The sequence below is a fragment of the Ursus americanus genome, chromosome 32 (genome assembly GCF_024610735.1).
Source record: "Ursus americanus isolate L20-20 chromosome 32, mUrsAme1.1.p, whole genome shotgun sequence".
Classification (NCBI taxonomy): Eukaryota; Metazoa; Chordata; class Mammalia; order Carnivora; family Ursidae; genus Ursus; species Ursus americanus.
The window spans coordinates 3,884,969-3,900,432 of NC_142158.1; the positions used below are offsets into that span (position 1 = coordinate 3,884,969).

A 15,464-nucleotide genomic window follows, 5' to 3' on the forward strand; every position below is an offset into this window, starting at 1 on the left:
GCAGTGTTGGGTGTGGAAGGTTCTTATCCTGGAGATAGATGTTCGAGTTGCTTGAGTGACAGAGAGGAAATGTTTAAGCTTGTGATTGTGGGATCATGACAGTCCCAGGACATGTTGGGGCCATCTTTCCTCCTGCTCCCACCTTTTGCAGCTCAGATCCATGCACTTGGTTGAAGTTCTAGGACCAGGATGAATCACTGCCCCCCCCTTCCCAAAGAAACTACAGCTGACCCTCTCTACAGGACTGTGCTGGGCATCTTGGGTCAGCATTTGCCCCTTTGTTACCTGACACACAATCAGTTCTTCCTTTTTGCTTTCTGTCAGGTTTCTCTGGCTCCGAGAATGTTCCTCTTCTCCTTCCCACCCCCATCCCAGTATCTGCTTAGTTGTCTCCTTCCTCTGGCTCCTCCAGCCTCCTTGGACCAGACTGTGATTTCGCCCAGGAGCACCCACCAGCTCCCGGCATTGTCTCCATCTCTCTGTGTTCGCGGCTGTCACAAGCAGGGGGCGTCACCGTGAACTCTCTAAGAACCAGCATCGCCAGGCTATTCTCCAGTGGTTAATTAGGAAGCAGCCAGTAGCCATATCCTTTCTGTAGGAGCAAATTGCAGGGGTGTGTCTAGGCAGGGTAACAGCAACCAGGGGAGAAGGCCTGCCCCCTCTTCACCACCTCCTCCCAGCCCAGCCCTCAGGGTCAAGCCTCCTGAGCTCGGCTTGCCCTTCCGCTGAGATCCTGACAAATTACAGCTCTTCCCCGGGAAGGTAATGCATGTGTCTGTCCAAACATCTGAAAACGTGACCATTGGAGAATCAGTTTAGTAAACACATGCTGTCGTGTTGCTTTTCCAGAAGGCCCCCGACTGGTATCGCTCCTCTCTTTCTCTGACACTCCAATGTGAGATTTTGCTTCAAATGTTTTATCCTTAGTATAAATATCAAGAAATACCAAGCCAGAGCGAGGAATGACTGAGAGCATGCTCTGAGGACATGCATAGCATTCTGAGTTCCCAAACACAGATTCCAGAAACGGCTCTCCTTCCTTTGACTGCAAAGTAAAATTCTTTCCAGCAGGGAAGGGACCCATCCCCTTTCACGGGGGACCTAGAGAAACCAAAGAGGCTGGGAAGGAGCTATTTATGTCCGTACATGTTGGTAGCTAAACTCACATAAAAATTCCACCCTTGAGTATTGAAGTCCATTGGCCTGGGGCCCTGGCCGTGAGTGCCAGGTGTCCTACCCGGCCTCTGAGTCACTAAATGGAAACCTCCCTACTATGGTAAAGCCCCACAGCCCAGCTGTGATACCAACCACAGGCCGACTTCTAAATGTAACCAAGTCACTTCTCTGTTATATTTTGGTTTAATTCACAGATTATTGACTCATCTTTCAGTGTCAAGAGACGACAACCCAGACAAAGGCAGCTACGGAGGGTGAGCAGAGCAGTTAGTACGTTTTATATTAAGTGGTCAGATCAGGCCAACAACAGTCCCTTGGGTTGGAGAGTTTGCAAACCGTGTTTTATTTTACTGTTCGTTGCATGCAGTGGGTTGGGGCGAAAAATAAGAAAGCTGTTTTGTTTTCATTCTGAAACGAAGGCAGAAGTCTACAGCCAGTCTTGCTTCTCTTGGGAGGAAGTGGCGGTAGAAGTGAAAGTCTGTTTTATTTACACCGCGGGTACTCCTTGGGGCACCAGCACATTTGACTTTCCCCTTGAGCTTCCTCTGCGCTGGGGGCCTGAGCAGGGCCTCGTGCTTCTGAACAGCTTCTTGACTAAGGTTATTCTCATCTGCCAAGCCAAACTCCATGAGCTGGAGGAGATAGACAGCTTGTGTTTGTGGCCATTCAACCAGAAAAGAATACCAGCTGAAAACAGACAATGGAGCAAGGGTATTGGGGTGGGGGTGGGGAGAGGAGGTACAGATAGGCCAGTGGCGCATAATTGGTTCCCTGAGGGCAAATCTAGATGTGGAATGGTGTCATAAAGCAGTTGTCATGCAAACACCCCACAATGTGATTATAAGAAAGATCTATTCAGAAAGGAAAATGATTATGAGTATGTGCCTTTCTTTCTTTCCTTCTTTCTTTCTTTCTTTCTTTCTTTCTTTCTTTCTTTCTTTCTTTCTTCCTTCCTTCCTTCCTTCCTTCCTTCCTTCCTTCCTTCCTTCCTTCCTTCCTTCCTTCCTTTCTTTCTTTCTTTCTTTCTTTCTTTCTTTCTTTCTTTCTTTCTTTCTTTCTTTCTTTCTTTCTTTCTTTCTTTCAAGTAGGCTCCACACCCAGCGTGGAGCCCAACTTGGGGCTTGAACTCACCACTCTGAGATCAAGACCTGCGCTGAGATCAAGAATCAGGTGCTTAACCAACTGAGCCACCCAGACACCTCTTTCTTTTTCTTTTCTTTTTTTTTTTAAGATTTTATTTATTTATTTGAGAGAGAGCATATGAGCAGGGGCGGGGAGGGGGAGAAGCAGGCTCCCCGCTGAGCAGGGAGGCCACCATGGGGCTCGATCTCAGGACCCCGAGATCACGACCTGAGCTGAAGGCAGACGCTTAACCGACTGAGCCACCCAGGCGCCCCTCTTCTCCTTCTCCTTCTCCTTCTTCTTCTTCTTCTTCTTCTTCTTCTTCTTCTTCTTCTTCTTCTTCTTCTTCTTCAAAGTAGAGTATGTGCCCTTCATCTGAAGGGAGCCCTCCTCTGGCTTTTCATTTCCCCCCACTTTCAAACTCATATCCTGATACACAGTTTCTTGGGACAGCTTTCTACCCCTGAACATGAAAACCTCACCATTGTGCACATGGAAGCATTCGAGTTGATTCAACTGAACAGAATCACTCAACACGTTGATCTTCAAGGAATTCATATGGAAACACCCACACATCCTCTTCCCTCTCTGGATCTCCTCTCTGAGGCCACCAAGTTCCTCTCTGGGTTAATGGCCAGGGTTTTTTTGGTCACAGTCCACTCATCCCACTTTGGCTGGAAATGCTTCCTAAAAATCAGAGATGTTCTTCTCAGAGTTTTGCAGGCTTTCTAGAAAAGATCGTTTTACATGTGTCCGGGTATTGGGTCGCCCTCCCTCGGAGGAAACCCTGGACCCATCGGGAAAGGAAGCCACTCCAATTGATTTTATTGTGCATTATTTATGTGACACTGATGAGGACTGTGTGGAGGTGAATATTTTCCCACGTTCATTACACTAATTAGAAAGGAAATTAGATTTTTTTTTAACAGTGAAAGAAGATGAGATGCAATGTGTCTGTGTTATGTTCCGCAAGATCAAAACCAGCTCTCTGCCAGACCGAGGAGGGAGGAGCCTTAGACAAAGGGAATACTTCCCACACTATTTAGCATTCTAAAATACAATATGGTGATTAACAACCATATTTCTTTCTGAGGTGGATTTGAAGTTCAAGTCCGCTGTGTTATGTAATTTAGAGGAGTACTAATTTTTTTTCTTCATTTTAAGCACCTGTTTACCAAGCAACTATTCTGGGATCTGGCCAAAGTTAGCTTTTTCATTCACTATAAAAGTGTAAGCTACTGATTATATATTCCAGGGACTGCACCGTGTGGAAGAGAAGTAGGAAGAACCCAGTTGTGTTGAACAGTGTGCCGTCCACACATGTCTTGGTTTGTCCTGTCTACACCTGCTGCAGTGGCATAATTATTAATAGCACCCTCTTTCACTCGGAAGTGTTCCGGATGGGACAATAAGTTCCCTGGTCACTGTAGAAATGAGGACTATGGGGTCAGAGGAAGGAGAAGAAGGCTGTGAAGGAGAGATTTCGTTGTTGAGCCTGTTGTAGGCATACAGATGAATGGGAGGGAAAAGGGGAGACTCGCCAGATGGGAAGATTAGGAAGACTGTAGCTCCCTGAGGACACAGAGGCTCTTGTTTCCCTTGTTCCTGTATCCCCGCAGCTTGCGTGCTACGCAGCAAGCCTATTTGCGTAGCAAATAGGAGGCATCAACGATTAACTGCCTGTGACTTAGTTTTAAGACCGAGACTGAAGGTAGGAAAGCTCAGGACAGTGAGGAGGCCCGCCTGGCAAAGGTCAGATGGGACCAATTATGAAACGAGGCTATTAATAATGCTGAGAATGCTAAAGCAAAGCTGACAGTGATCATTCCGAAAACCAGCCTATGTGCAGAAAAACAATGTCCTGTAACTCTTTCTTGTATACGCCACTTATCTTTTGGATTTAATGCCATTGGCCTTCGCCTCCAGCCTGGAGGTGATCTCTTCCTTCTCCAGCAAATTGTCCAGGAAGGAACCGAAGGAACAATGACCCCATTCTCTTCAAACTCCTTTCCTTCTGTCCTTGTCCTCTAGGAGGACTTTTGGAAGGGAGTCAAGGACAGGAGCGTGGGGTAGGTGGGGGAGGGGATACCTTAGAAATACGAAAGCAAGGCAGATGAACACAAAGGGCATGCACGTGCTTTGTTCCCTTCTTCTAACTGGAGGAATTAATTCAAAGTGACCGTTTCAAAGAGCTCGTGCAACTCCCAAGAGGTTATTCCCAGTATAGCATCTGATTTCCCCACTTCCTGTTACATACGAAGGCCTGGGTGACATGGCCTTGGCTTTGACTGTGCCGGTCTACCTTCTAATGAAAGCGACACACACTAGGTGCCCTGCTGGTATGTGGAGGTTCCAGGTTGACCTAAATGAAGACTCCAGGACGACTAGCTGGTAACCCTTCAGTGGCAATGCCATACCTCTCGTTATAAGGCTATCGGCAGCATTGAAGCCACTTTGGAATGACACCTTTCTTCCCAAGTTGGAAGCTAATGTCCTGTTGTCTTGGTGATGCTTCATCCCCAGAAATAAGCGGGGCTTAGAAAAGAGAGAGAGGGACAGGCGCAAGGTATGGCGCTGAGAAGATACATGAGGGTTCAGCTGTAGGATGTAAAATAAAATGGCTTACAGAATTGTTGGGTCACACTCCGGGTCAAACTTTCCAGAACAACGTTGAAAGACACATGGGGTCACTATTGGAGCCACTGCCTGAGCCGTCATCAAGAAGCTGCCCGCTGATCGAGAAGCCGCTGGCTCCAGAGTGAGACTGTGCCATAGCCATGGTCAAGAAACAGCCAGTCAGGAAGCCAGCACAGAAAAACCAGGTGGTCTAGGAGGGTGGTTGCTACCAGTCACCATGGAGAAGCAGAAATACAGCCCAGCAGGCAAGATAAAGTCCCCCCTGCCCCGAAGATATCCGCATCCTCATTCCCAGAACTGAAGAATATGTTACTTCATGTAGCAAAAGGAACTTCCCAACTGTAATGAAATCCAGCACCTTGAGATTATTCTAGATTCTCAAGTTGGGCCCAGTCTCCTTGCATGGGTCCCTGAAAGGGGAAAACCTTTTCCAGCTGTGGTCATAGGGCTGTGGAGGAAGGGTAAGAGAGAGAGATCATGGCCTGCTTGGGAGATGAAGCCAGGGCCACGGAGAAGGAATGTGGGTGGCCTCTAGAAGCCAGAAAAAGCAAGGGAATGGATTCACCCCTGGAGCTTCCGGAAGGGAGCACGGTGTGCTGAAAATTTGAGTTTAGCCAGTGGGACCCATGTCAGACTCCTGACCTTCGGAACTGTAAGATAATAAGTGTGTGTCATCTGAAGTCACTAAGTTTATAGGAATTTGTTACAGCAGCCATAGGAAACTGGTACACGCAGCCTCCCCACCCCTCCCGCCTGCAAACTCATGCACTTGCTCCTGGCGGAGCTCCAGGTGTCACATGTGGGATCCTCGCTGCAGGGGGGTCCAGGCAATGTCGCTGCAGGCTTCCCAGCTTCAGCCGAAAGGCATCCTGCACGGGGGTCGGAGCGATGTCACATGCAGCTGCCGTGGGAAGTCACGGGCAGCCTGGGGAGTGGCAGGTGTGTGCGTCCTGCTTGGACGGACTACAGCGTGAGGCAGAACAGAAGTCGATGCCTGAGATTTTTAGGAAGTTTAACAAGTGTTATGAAGTCATCCAAGCCCAAGAGGGGAGGAGAGGAGGAGCATCAGAACAGCTGCCCACTTACCATACTAGAAACTCCTGTCTGATTCGTTAGAGATCTTTGGCCGGGTGGTATGAAGGGGAGATTGTACATAAGGGTCAGTGTCAGGGACAAATGTTGGTTTTCTATAGCTTAACTCTCAACTCTACAGTCCATCTGTAGGGTGGATTGTATTTTCCAAAGATGGCTTCAACAGTATACCCACCCAACATGCCCTTCCTACAAAGCGATTGGAGACTCTTTCCAAGGAGAAATGAGGTCTCAGTTCCCTTTCCTCAAGTTGTGACTTTTCTCACTCATAGAAAATGTGACCTCCAAGGCTAGGTAGGTCCTAGAAGACAAATCACCTTCTACCTTATTGGCTGGAATGCTAGTTCCTGGAGCCGTTAGCCACTTTGTAAGCTGTCTGACTTTCCCGAAGCTACCACAGCTTGAGGAAGCGCAAACTAGCCTAGCACATGGACAGGCTGGAGACAAGAAGAGAGAGAGATGCCCGGCCAGCTCCTGGCTCCTCTGACCCCACCACTCCATGTCTAGCCACCATCACCCTGCAGACCAGACCCTGAGCCAGAACAGTCCAGCAGAGAGCCCTTCCCAGTTTCTGATTCACTGTTGTTGTTTTAGGCCACTGCATTTTGGGATGGTTTGTCACCCAGCAATAAATAACTGGATTGGTCCACACAGTCAGATGCAGAACAAAGGTCAATTAAAACCATCTTGTGTTATTCCCGTCACATTTCTTCACTCTGAGAAAATAACATGACAGTTGTCAGTTGTAGAATAACCAGATCTGAAGCCCACCTTCTCCTCCCATAGATCAGCCTGAGAAACTCATTCTTACATCTGAAGGGGGCGCCTGGGGGGCTCAGTCGGTTAAGCGTCTGCCTGCGGCTCACCTCGTGATTCCCAGGGTCCCATTGGGCTCCCTGCTCAGCAGGGAGTCTGCTTCTCCCTCTCCCTCTGCCCCTCCCCCCTGCTCATGCTCTCTCTCTCTCTCTCTCTCTCTCAAGTGAATAAATATAAAATCTTTAAAAATATATATATCTGAAGCAAACTGTCCCACATTTGGGTTTGTTTATTTGCATGGAACTGGTAGCATTGAGGGGTTTCAAACTGCCTCGTCTGATATGTGATTAAGCAAGAATCCAAATAACTTCTTTTATTTATTTTTTAAGGTTGTTTGTTTGTTTCTTTATTTATTGAAGTAATCTCTATGCCCAGCATGGGGCTCGAACTCATGACCCCAAGATCAAGAGCCCCGCGCTCCTCTGACGGAGCCAGCCAGGTGCCCCCCCAAAGAACGTCTTTTTATTTTTATTTTTATTTTTTTAAAGATTTTATTTATTTGACAGAGATAGAGACAGCCAGCGAGAGAGGGAACACAAGCAGGGGGAGTGGGAGAGGAAGAAGCAGGCTCATACTGGAGGAGCCTGATGTGGGGCTCGATCCCAGAACGCCGGGATCCCGCCCTGAGCCGAAGGCAGACGCTTAACCACTGTGCCACCCAGGCACCCCTGAAGAACATCTTTTTAAAGTAGAGCTGCCCCATGTGGTCAGTAGAGCTGCTGCAAACCTTGAGTTGGGGGAGCGTCCTCACACTGGGGACCCGCTGAGGAGGTGGACGAGAGGCAAAGCAGTGGCCGGCTGGCCCGCAGGGACCTGGCCCCCGAGGTGCCATCAGCCACGCTGGAGCCCCTTCTCCCCGCAGGCTGACTGCTCTGTTTCTCTCTTTCTACCACCTCTGTTTTGCACATGCCTCCTTCCCTGTTCCTAAAGTTTGCTGTTCCTGAAGTCCAAGTTCTAGACCCCCGTGATACTGCCCTATGTCCCGTGGACGTCGTTCGCAGTTTTCACATCATGTCCCACTGAAGCCACAGAGCCCTGTGACATAGCAGGACTCACATGAATGCTCCTGGCTCCCCAGCTCGAGAAGCAGAATGCAAAGATGGAGTGGCTTGTCTGAGATCACAGTGACGAAGGGGCTGGGTCGCTGAGGGTCCCCACCCCTCGTTTGGGGTCTGTCGGCCCCAGAAGATCCCCTCAACCAGCCTTTGTGGCAAAGACAGTGTGAAGCTGGAGGGAGGGAGAGGTGATTCGTTCTGCCTGCCACGTTCAGTCACCATAATATGGCCTATTTGAACCCAAATTCACTGGGAGCCTGAAGTCTGATTCTTTTGTCTCCTTACTGACTGATGCTCTCAGTCTGATATGTATTTTGCACATGGAAACCTACCCCTATAATGACAAAGGAAGGGTCAGGAACCGCTCCCATTTCAGGCTCCCATGACATTTCCAAAAAAGTTTGACCTTTGAGTTTTGTCATAATGGTCTTTGGCCCAAAATAGGATCGAAATGACATGTGCTGTTTCTTTTTCAAGGGTTTGGTTTTTTGTTGTGTTTTGTTTTATTTTGAAGATTCTCAGAGTGTGTTTCTTCACATTAAGATATTTTCCAGATGTAATTTTTTGGGGGCTCTGATTGTTGCAAAGTGACTCTTTCCCCAGGGATAGCAGAGAACAGCCAAAGCAGAAAGAAGCTAAGGGGCTGTGTTGACTCAAGATGTGTCCATGTATGTGGATGGGTAGTGATCGAGCTAGAGGTGCTGAGAAAACCAGATTGAGGCAATGTGTAGTTTTTCACTTAAGGAACTAGTTTCATCCTTTACAGTCTGACGGGGGAAGAATAGACCCAGGTAGGCCTTGCACGCATAGATTCAAATCTGGCAAAAAGGGCCTTCTTTCCATCCTCTCCCTGTAGGCAAATCACATGATCCTGAATGTGGCCCAGAGGCCAGGCCTTCCTGGGCGCAGGGGTGACTGAAGTCACTGCAATTTTTTTTTTTTTAGATTTTATTTATTTATTTGAGAGAGAGAATATGAGCGGTGTGGAGGGCAGAGGCAGAGGGAGAAGCAAACTCCCCATGGAGCAGGGAGCCCTACACGGGGCTTGATCCCAGGACCCTGAGATCATGACCTGAGCCGAAGACAGGCGCTTTACTGGCTGAACCACCCAGGTGCCCCACGTCATTGCAATTTTTTAAAAATAAATGCAAATCCCGAATCACAGATGAGGCTACATATGTGTCATGGTGCATGTTGACATAAAGTCCCCCTAAGGTCATGAAACACCCCATCTAAAGAAAAATGTTTTCTATAATAGTAATCTGAATAATAGCAGTGACCATTTAGTAGCATTTCCAGTGTGCCAGGCACCTGTGTTAATTCCCTGAGTCCTCATAAGGACCTGGGGTCATTCCTATTATCATCTCCAGTTTATAGATGAGGGACATGAGGCCCAGCAAGACTCGTATGAACAGAGTGCAGTTTTAAACCCGGGTCATCTGGGCTGTGGCCATGGGTGTGAATACACAAAGACCCCCAATTCAGAGTTCCGCAGGAACTGCCACGGAGTAGCGAGCTCAGGAACCTGGAGTCCCCCAACATGACTGAGCTGGGCTGTGGTTGCTGGATCACTTGGCCCAGCAGCTCCGTCCTCACAGACTATCCCTGTGGTTCTCAGGCTGAGGGTCTCAGCTGGTATCAACGCATGAATGAGACTCCTTGATAGTCTCCTGTAATTGCTGAGAAGCTGTTGGACATTGCCCAGCCAAAAGGTTCAGGATTCCAGCTAGGTAAGCAGCGCGTCTGCACAGGTGCCCTGATGGAGACGGGAGACAGGCGCTACTCCTCGGAGTCGGCCGTGCACCCTGATAAATCACACCTGTCAGTGGCCAGCCTCCTTCCTCATTGCGCATGACCAAGCCTCACGATGCCTCAGACATCTGGGCCGCTCCAGAAAGAGGGAGGGAAATAGCGAAGAAGCAGAGGAAAAAGGAATCATCCGTTCCTTTTCATAACGACTATTGTCTGAGCCATACCCACATGTAAAGTAGCTCCCGATCCGTTTTGTCTTAGTTACTGGAGGTAGGAAAACAAGATCATCGTTAATTCATGCAGCTTTAATTTATGCATAGGAGAATTATAAGGGGTAATTACCTGCGGTTGAAGAAAAATGAATCATGTCAGATCTGCTTAATTGTTGTATGGCTTGCTCCTCTGTCTCTCTGTTAGAAAAGACTCGAAGCAGTAGCCAGTGCGTGTGAGAGGCGACTTGCGTGGGTTTGTTAAACGGAGTGTTCTTTTCCCTTTGACGCGCATCTCAAATAGAGTCCTCAGGTCTGGACTGACTGGATTTGAATAGGATTCCCAGAACAATAGCTTTAATTTACTCACTTAACTCCTGGCTCATCTTTTCCAGAAGTGCCCATTTTTCAAATCCGTGTGAGATAAGTTATCTTCCTGGGCCCTATGTTAGCCTGAGTCAAATTTCTTTTGTGGGAATAATTCAGTGGGAAGGATGATGATTTCCTTTGTCGCCACTGGTGGGGGATTTATAGTCATGATCCCTAGCGTCCGTACTGTCTCCGGGCCTCTGTGATCCAGTGGCTTCCAAAAACTAAACCTGAAACAAGCAGCTGGAACAAATTATGGGGCATTGAGTGGACGTGAATGGAAATATCCTTGTGACATTTGTCAAGCAATAGACGGTTTGAACTCATATATAATAGTTCAGAGAAGAATACGACTTGGTAAAAGTTTGCTTAAGAAATTATACTCTGTGACTTTTCGAACATTTGAGACAGGCTACAATAATGTACAGTTTATAAAAAATGATTAATGTTCGTGCTACAATTGAGCTGTGAGTTTTGCTCTGAACTTCCTTGAAGCCAGGCAAAAGGGAGTCCGTGGTAGATATCACCGAAGTTATTGCTATCAGAAAGATGGACATACAAACTCCGTTCCTCGGGGGCAGATCCCCCGGCAGTGAATTTCAAAAGAAATGTCTTGGGGTGCCTGGGTGGCTCAGTCGGTTAAGCGTCTGGCTCCCTGCTCGGTTTCCCTCTCTCCCTCTGCTCCTCCCCCTGCTCACACTCTCTCTCAAACAAATAAAATCTTTTAAAAAATCAATTAATTAATTAAAAAAAAAAGGAATATCTTACGTGGGAACTTACATGTAGAAGAGGTTAAACCGAGGTAGTTAAACCAACGCCTTGCAGTGAAGTTCAAAAGGCCACACCCTGCGTGTTGAACTCCACTCTGATTTTCTTATCCCTCCACCGGGTTCCCCTAAAGGTCCAAAAGGAGCAATCTGTGTGGAGAAAGGAAGAAAAAAAGAACATGTGTATTTGGGCCTCAGTTGCTATTGTTTGGAAAGTCACATGCCCTAATCAGATTCTGTCTTCAGGGGCCGTTGAGCATGACTCACCCCTTGCCCACCCTCCTCACACACCCCTCCCAGGGGACCCAGCTCAGACAATGGAGCTGCAACTCCATAATAATCTGGTTACTGTGCCAGAATTTCTCACTTGAGATTTTAGGTTCTAGCAAGACCAACTTGATTAGCAAAATAAATCAGAGCATAAAAACATAAAACTTGCATTGTTTAGGTAGGGCCATTGGTGTTTTTATTCTTGACTTTGATGAGGGTGACGATGAGGGTGATGGTGATGATGGCGATGAGGGTGAGATGGGATAGGCATCAGTTTCACTGAGTACTTACTTTGTGCCTGGCATCTTGCTTAACAAGCCTGATGTCCCTCAATCCTCATAAAGACTTTAAGACATAGATGTTATGACCCCCATTTTACAGAAGAGGAAAACGTTGTCCCAAGGTCAGTGTCCCAACAGGGAGGTGCATAGCCTGATGCCAACTGATTCTGTAAGCACATACCTACCATACAACTTGATGGGTCTTCGCATGCACGTATGTGTTTAAACTTCTGGCTCCCGCTGCTCCTTATTCTCACTTGCTCCTTCTCTCTACCCTTTACAAAGACACTGGCTGTGGGATTCTCTAAGGTTTTGTATGACTTGAGACCCTCCATCAACTAGAGCTTTGACGGCATGAAGTTGCTGAGTCCACTCTCAGGAAATACGTGATACTTGCACAACATTTGCGTGTGCTCTTCGTTCGCTGGGACAAATGCTCTTGTGTAAGCCATTTTCCTTGACTCCAGAAGTACTAACAGAAACATAACTGTAAATTTAATACTGCCCTTTCTTGCTGCGAATATTCATTGTGGCACACAGTGTAATCTGGAATCCAGCTCTGGAGGGTGGCAGGAGGCAGGGGTATGGTGACTGGCTGCTTCTAGCCACCTGTCCACACTGTTGCCCCCTTTCTCTGCACCCTGAGTACCCCAGGCTGAACAGTTGGAGGGCATCTGCTCTTGGGGCTGGAACACCTGCACTGCTAACTCGGAAACAATAGAGCCATCCTGCCAAATGGTATATTTTTGGTGCACAGAAAAATTCTATCCCTCCTTGGGATCAAAATACATTCTTATGTGAATTCATGTCATTTTTGAAAGACATTACTTAGTTCACATTCTGATGCTCATCCCATTTGATTGTACTCAACACCCACGTTCAATGTTCTCTGTACTTTCAATTCCAAAGTCTGAGCAGAGGTTTGAGAAACATACAGTGTGGATGACATCCTTCAAAAGAGAAAATGTTCAGAACCGCTGATTGTCTGGAGGGCGTTTGCTGAAAAACTAGCAAATCATGCCATAGAAAATCGGCTCTTAAAAAGGCCTGCTAAGGGGTAAAATATCCTAGGATCCTGCACCGTATTTAATACCGACGGCATTTTTTAAAGATTTTATTATTAAGTAATCTCCACACCCGATGTGGGGCCCGAACTCACAACCCCAGATCAAGAGTTGCACGCTCCACTGACTGTGCCAGCCAGGCGCCCCCGCACAGCTGCATTTTTTAAATAGGAAAGTCAACTGTTTTTGACGCCCTCTGCATATATCATATAGTCTCTATCATTGAAGACTAGCTCAGTTTACTAATTCAATTTTCAAGAGACTAGAGAACACAGAGTACCTAGGTGAATTATAAACCTCATGCAGTCAGCTCCTATGAATATTTTCTCCTCGGGGAGATGCACAGGGAGTCTCAACCTAGACCTTATTAAACTAAAAATGACTTGATAATACATTCCCATCACCGTTATGATAAAAATAGCAAATGCTTCTTCACTCTTCTAAGCACTTGACGTTCACTGACCTATTTACTCTTCACAGCAACCTGTGAGCTTGGTTTCTTTGTCATCCCCATTTTACAGGTGAGGTCACTGAGGCCTGGAGAGGCGAAGCAACCTGTCAAAGCTACGCATGTAAAGTGGTCTTGCAGGCCACAAACCCAGGCAGGCTGAGTTCTTCCGTCCCAACAGCCCTGAGATAGAAGGCATTGCATTTTTTTTAGAGAGAGAGAGAACGCACGTGCGTGCACACACGTGCGTGGTGGGGGAAAGGCCAGAGGGAGAGGAAAGAGAAAGCCTCAAACAGATTCCCCGCTGAGCTCAGAGCCCGATGGGGGTGGGGGAGCTGGGAGGGGGGGTCTCATGACTCTGTGATCATGACCTGAGCCGAAATCAAGAGTCAGATGCTCAACCCACCAAGCCACCCATACGCCCCTTAGAAGGCATTACTTTTAAATCTTCGCAGGAATGGAAGCTTTTCTCTTAAATCCTAAGATTCTCAGAACCATTCCCTTTTTATGTCATTCAATAGAGATACAATTATATCCTGTTTTTCTGCCGAAGACTTGCAATGCCTTTTTCAAATATTTTTTGGAGTGGAATTGGAATCGGGTGACCAGAGACCCATTAATGACTGAATTTTTTACATGTTAAAAGAATGGAAGGGAGATATAATCAGCAGTTGCTGCATACCATGTGCTTAGAGAAAATGTAAATTCTGGGAAGATTTTTTTTAAAATACCCATCCCCAGGCCTCACCCCAGATCAGCTAAATCGAATCTCTGGGGATAAGGCTCAGATAGTGGCATTTTTTAAAAAGCTCTCCAGTAAATAATAATAATAATAATAATAATAATAATAATAATAATAATAATAATAATAATAAATGAAAGCTCTCCAGGTGATTCTAATATGCAGCCAGGTTTGGGAACTTCTAAATTAGACGTTGCAATATATTCGGCTTTTTCTAGAGGTTATTGATAGTTATATCAATAGGAAGTTCCAGAGGCTGGGATGTAGGTTAAATATTTATTTCAGTGTAGCCGATGTTTTCAAATAAACCCAATGACTGAGTTGCTAACAGTGGTCATAATTTTCTGGATTTAATCACAAGAGTATAAGGTACAGGGAGGGCATTACCCCTGAATGACAAAGATTGCCCATTTATTTTCATTGAATCTAAAATGCTCTCATGGGGCGCCTGGGTGGCTCAGTCGGTTAAGGGTCTGCCTTCTGCTCAGGTCATGATCCTAGGGTCCTGGGATCGAGCCCCGCATCAGGCTCCCTCCTCAGCGGGGAGTCTGCTTCTCCCTCTCCCTGTGCAACCCTTAGCTCATGCTAGCTCTCTCTCGCTCTCAAATAACTAAATAAAACCTTAGAAAAAACCAAAATGCTGTCATTATCGTTATGCTGCGTTGCTAACCCATCATGAGCACCTCATTGTAGGAATGGTTATAAAATAACAAAATACAATGCGAGGAGGGTAATGGACGAGTATCAACCGTTCTTCCTGAGCCGTCTGAGCACCTGCTTACTATCGATGGATAATATTTGTGGGGCATTCTGAACACCAATGACCCTCCACTCCAGGCTGATGGGGAGTCACGTTAAAACACAAGCAAAGAAAGCTAGGGGAGGAATTCTGCCTCCTCAGCTGAAGGGAAGTGGAGTTGGGAGACACGAGCACATCTGGGAGGTAGACACTCAGACTGTAGCTCCAGTTCTTCCAGGAGTCTTGTGGACGTGGTCAGTTGTCTTCCCTACACAGCAGGAATCATGATAGCGATCATACCCGACAGGCTTGCTGTCGGGATACATAGTAGCTGTCAATTGGGAAAAGAAGAATCTGCAAGCCTAAAACGTTACTACCAATCTCCTCTTCGAGGCCCAGAGGCGATGTTAGAGACACACACAGATGCTTAGCCACCAGAAGATGAACCATTCTATTTTTATTTCCAAAGGGTCACCTATGCTGAAGTCTTCTTTATTTGGCACCTGCCACTACATTCTTTGGATGGAAGCGCCATATGCTGGAGAAGGTCTCTGTCCATTGGCTTGAATGCCTACCTTCCCTACACGGAGATTGTTTCTTTTTTTTTTTTTTTTTTCGCATGGCTCTTAATACCCAGTGCCATGCCCAGTCCCAGTTTGTTTGAAGTATGCATTTGTTTCTGCAAGTCCTGACAGCCTTCGACCTCCCTGTCCCCTTGTCGGTGGTGAAAGTCTCAGGGCACCCCCACGAGCGTCTCCCCACAAGCCAGAGGGCAGAGGCAAAATCTGAGGCTCCCTGACCACACAGCTCCCTTTCTGTTGGCCCAAGAGACATGGTTCCGGTTTGGAGTGCCTGTGTTTACACAGATGGTGGCCTGAGTGCAGTGGAAAATTAGGTGGATTTGGAATCTAAAGCCAGTTAATTT

The 15,464-nt window shown here is 47.0% G+C and overlaps 1 protein-coding gene across 7 annotated transcripts in view; it reads left to right on the top strand.

Annotated features, from left to right (window-relative positions):
• RIPOR2 (RHO family interacting cell polarization regulator 2) overlaps positions 1–15,464 on the top strand; it is a 214,151-nt gene that overhangs the window by 128,418 nt on the left and 70,269 nt on the right. The window lies entirely within an intron of this gene.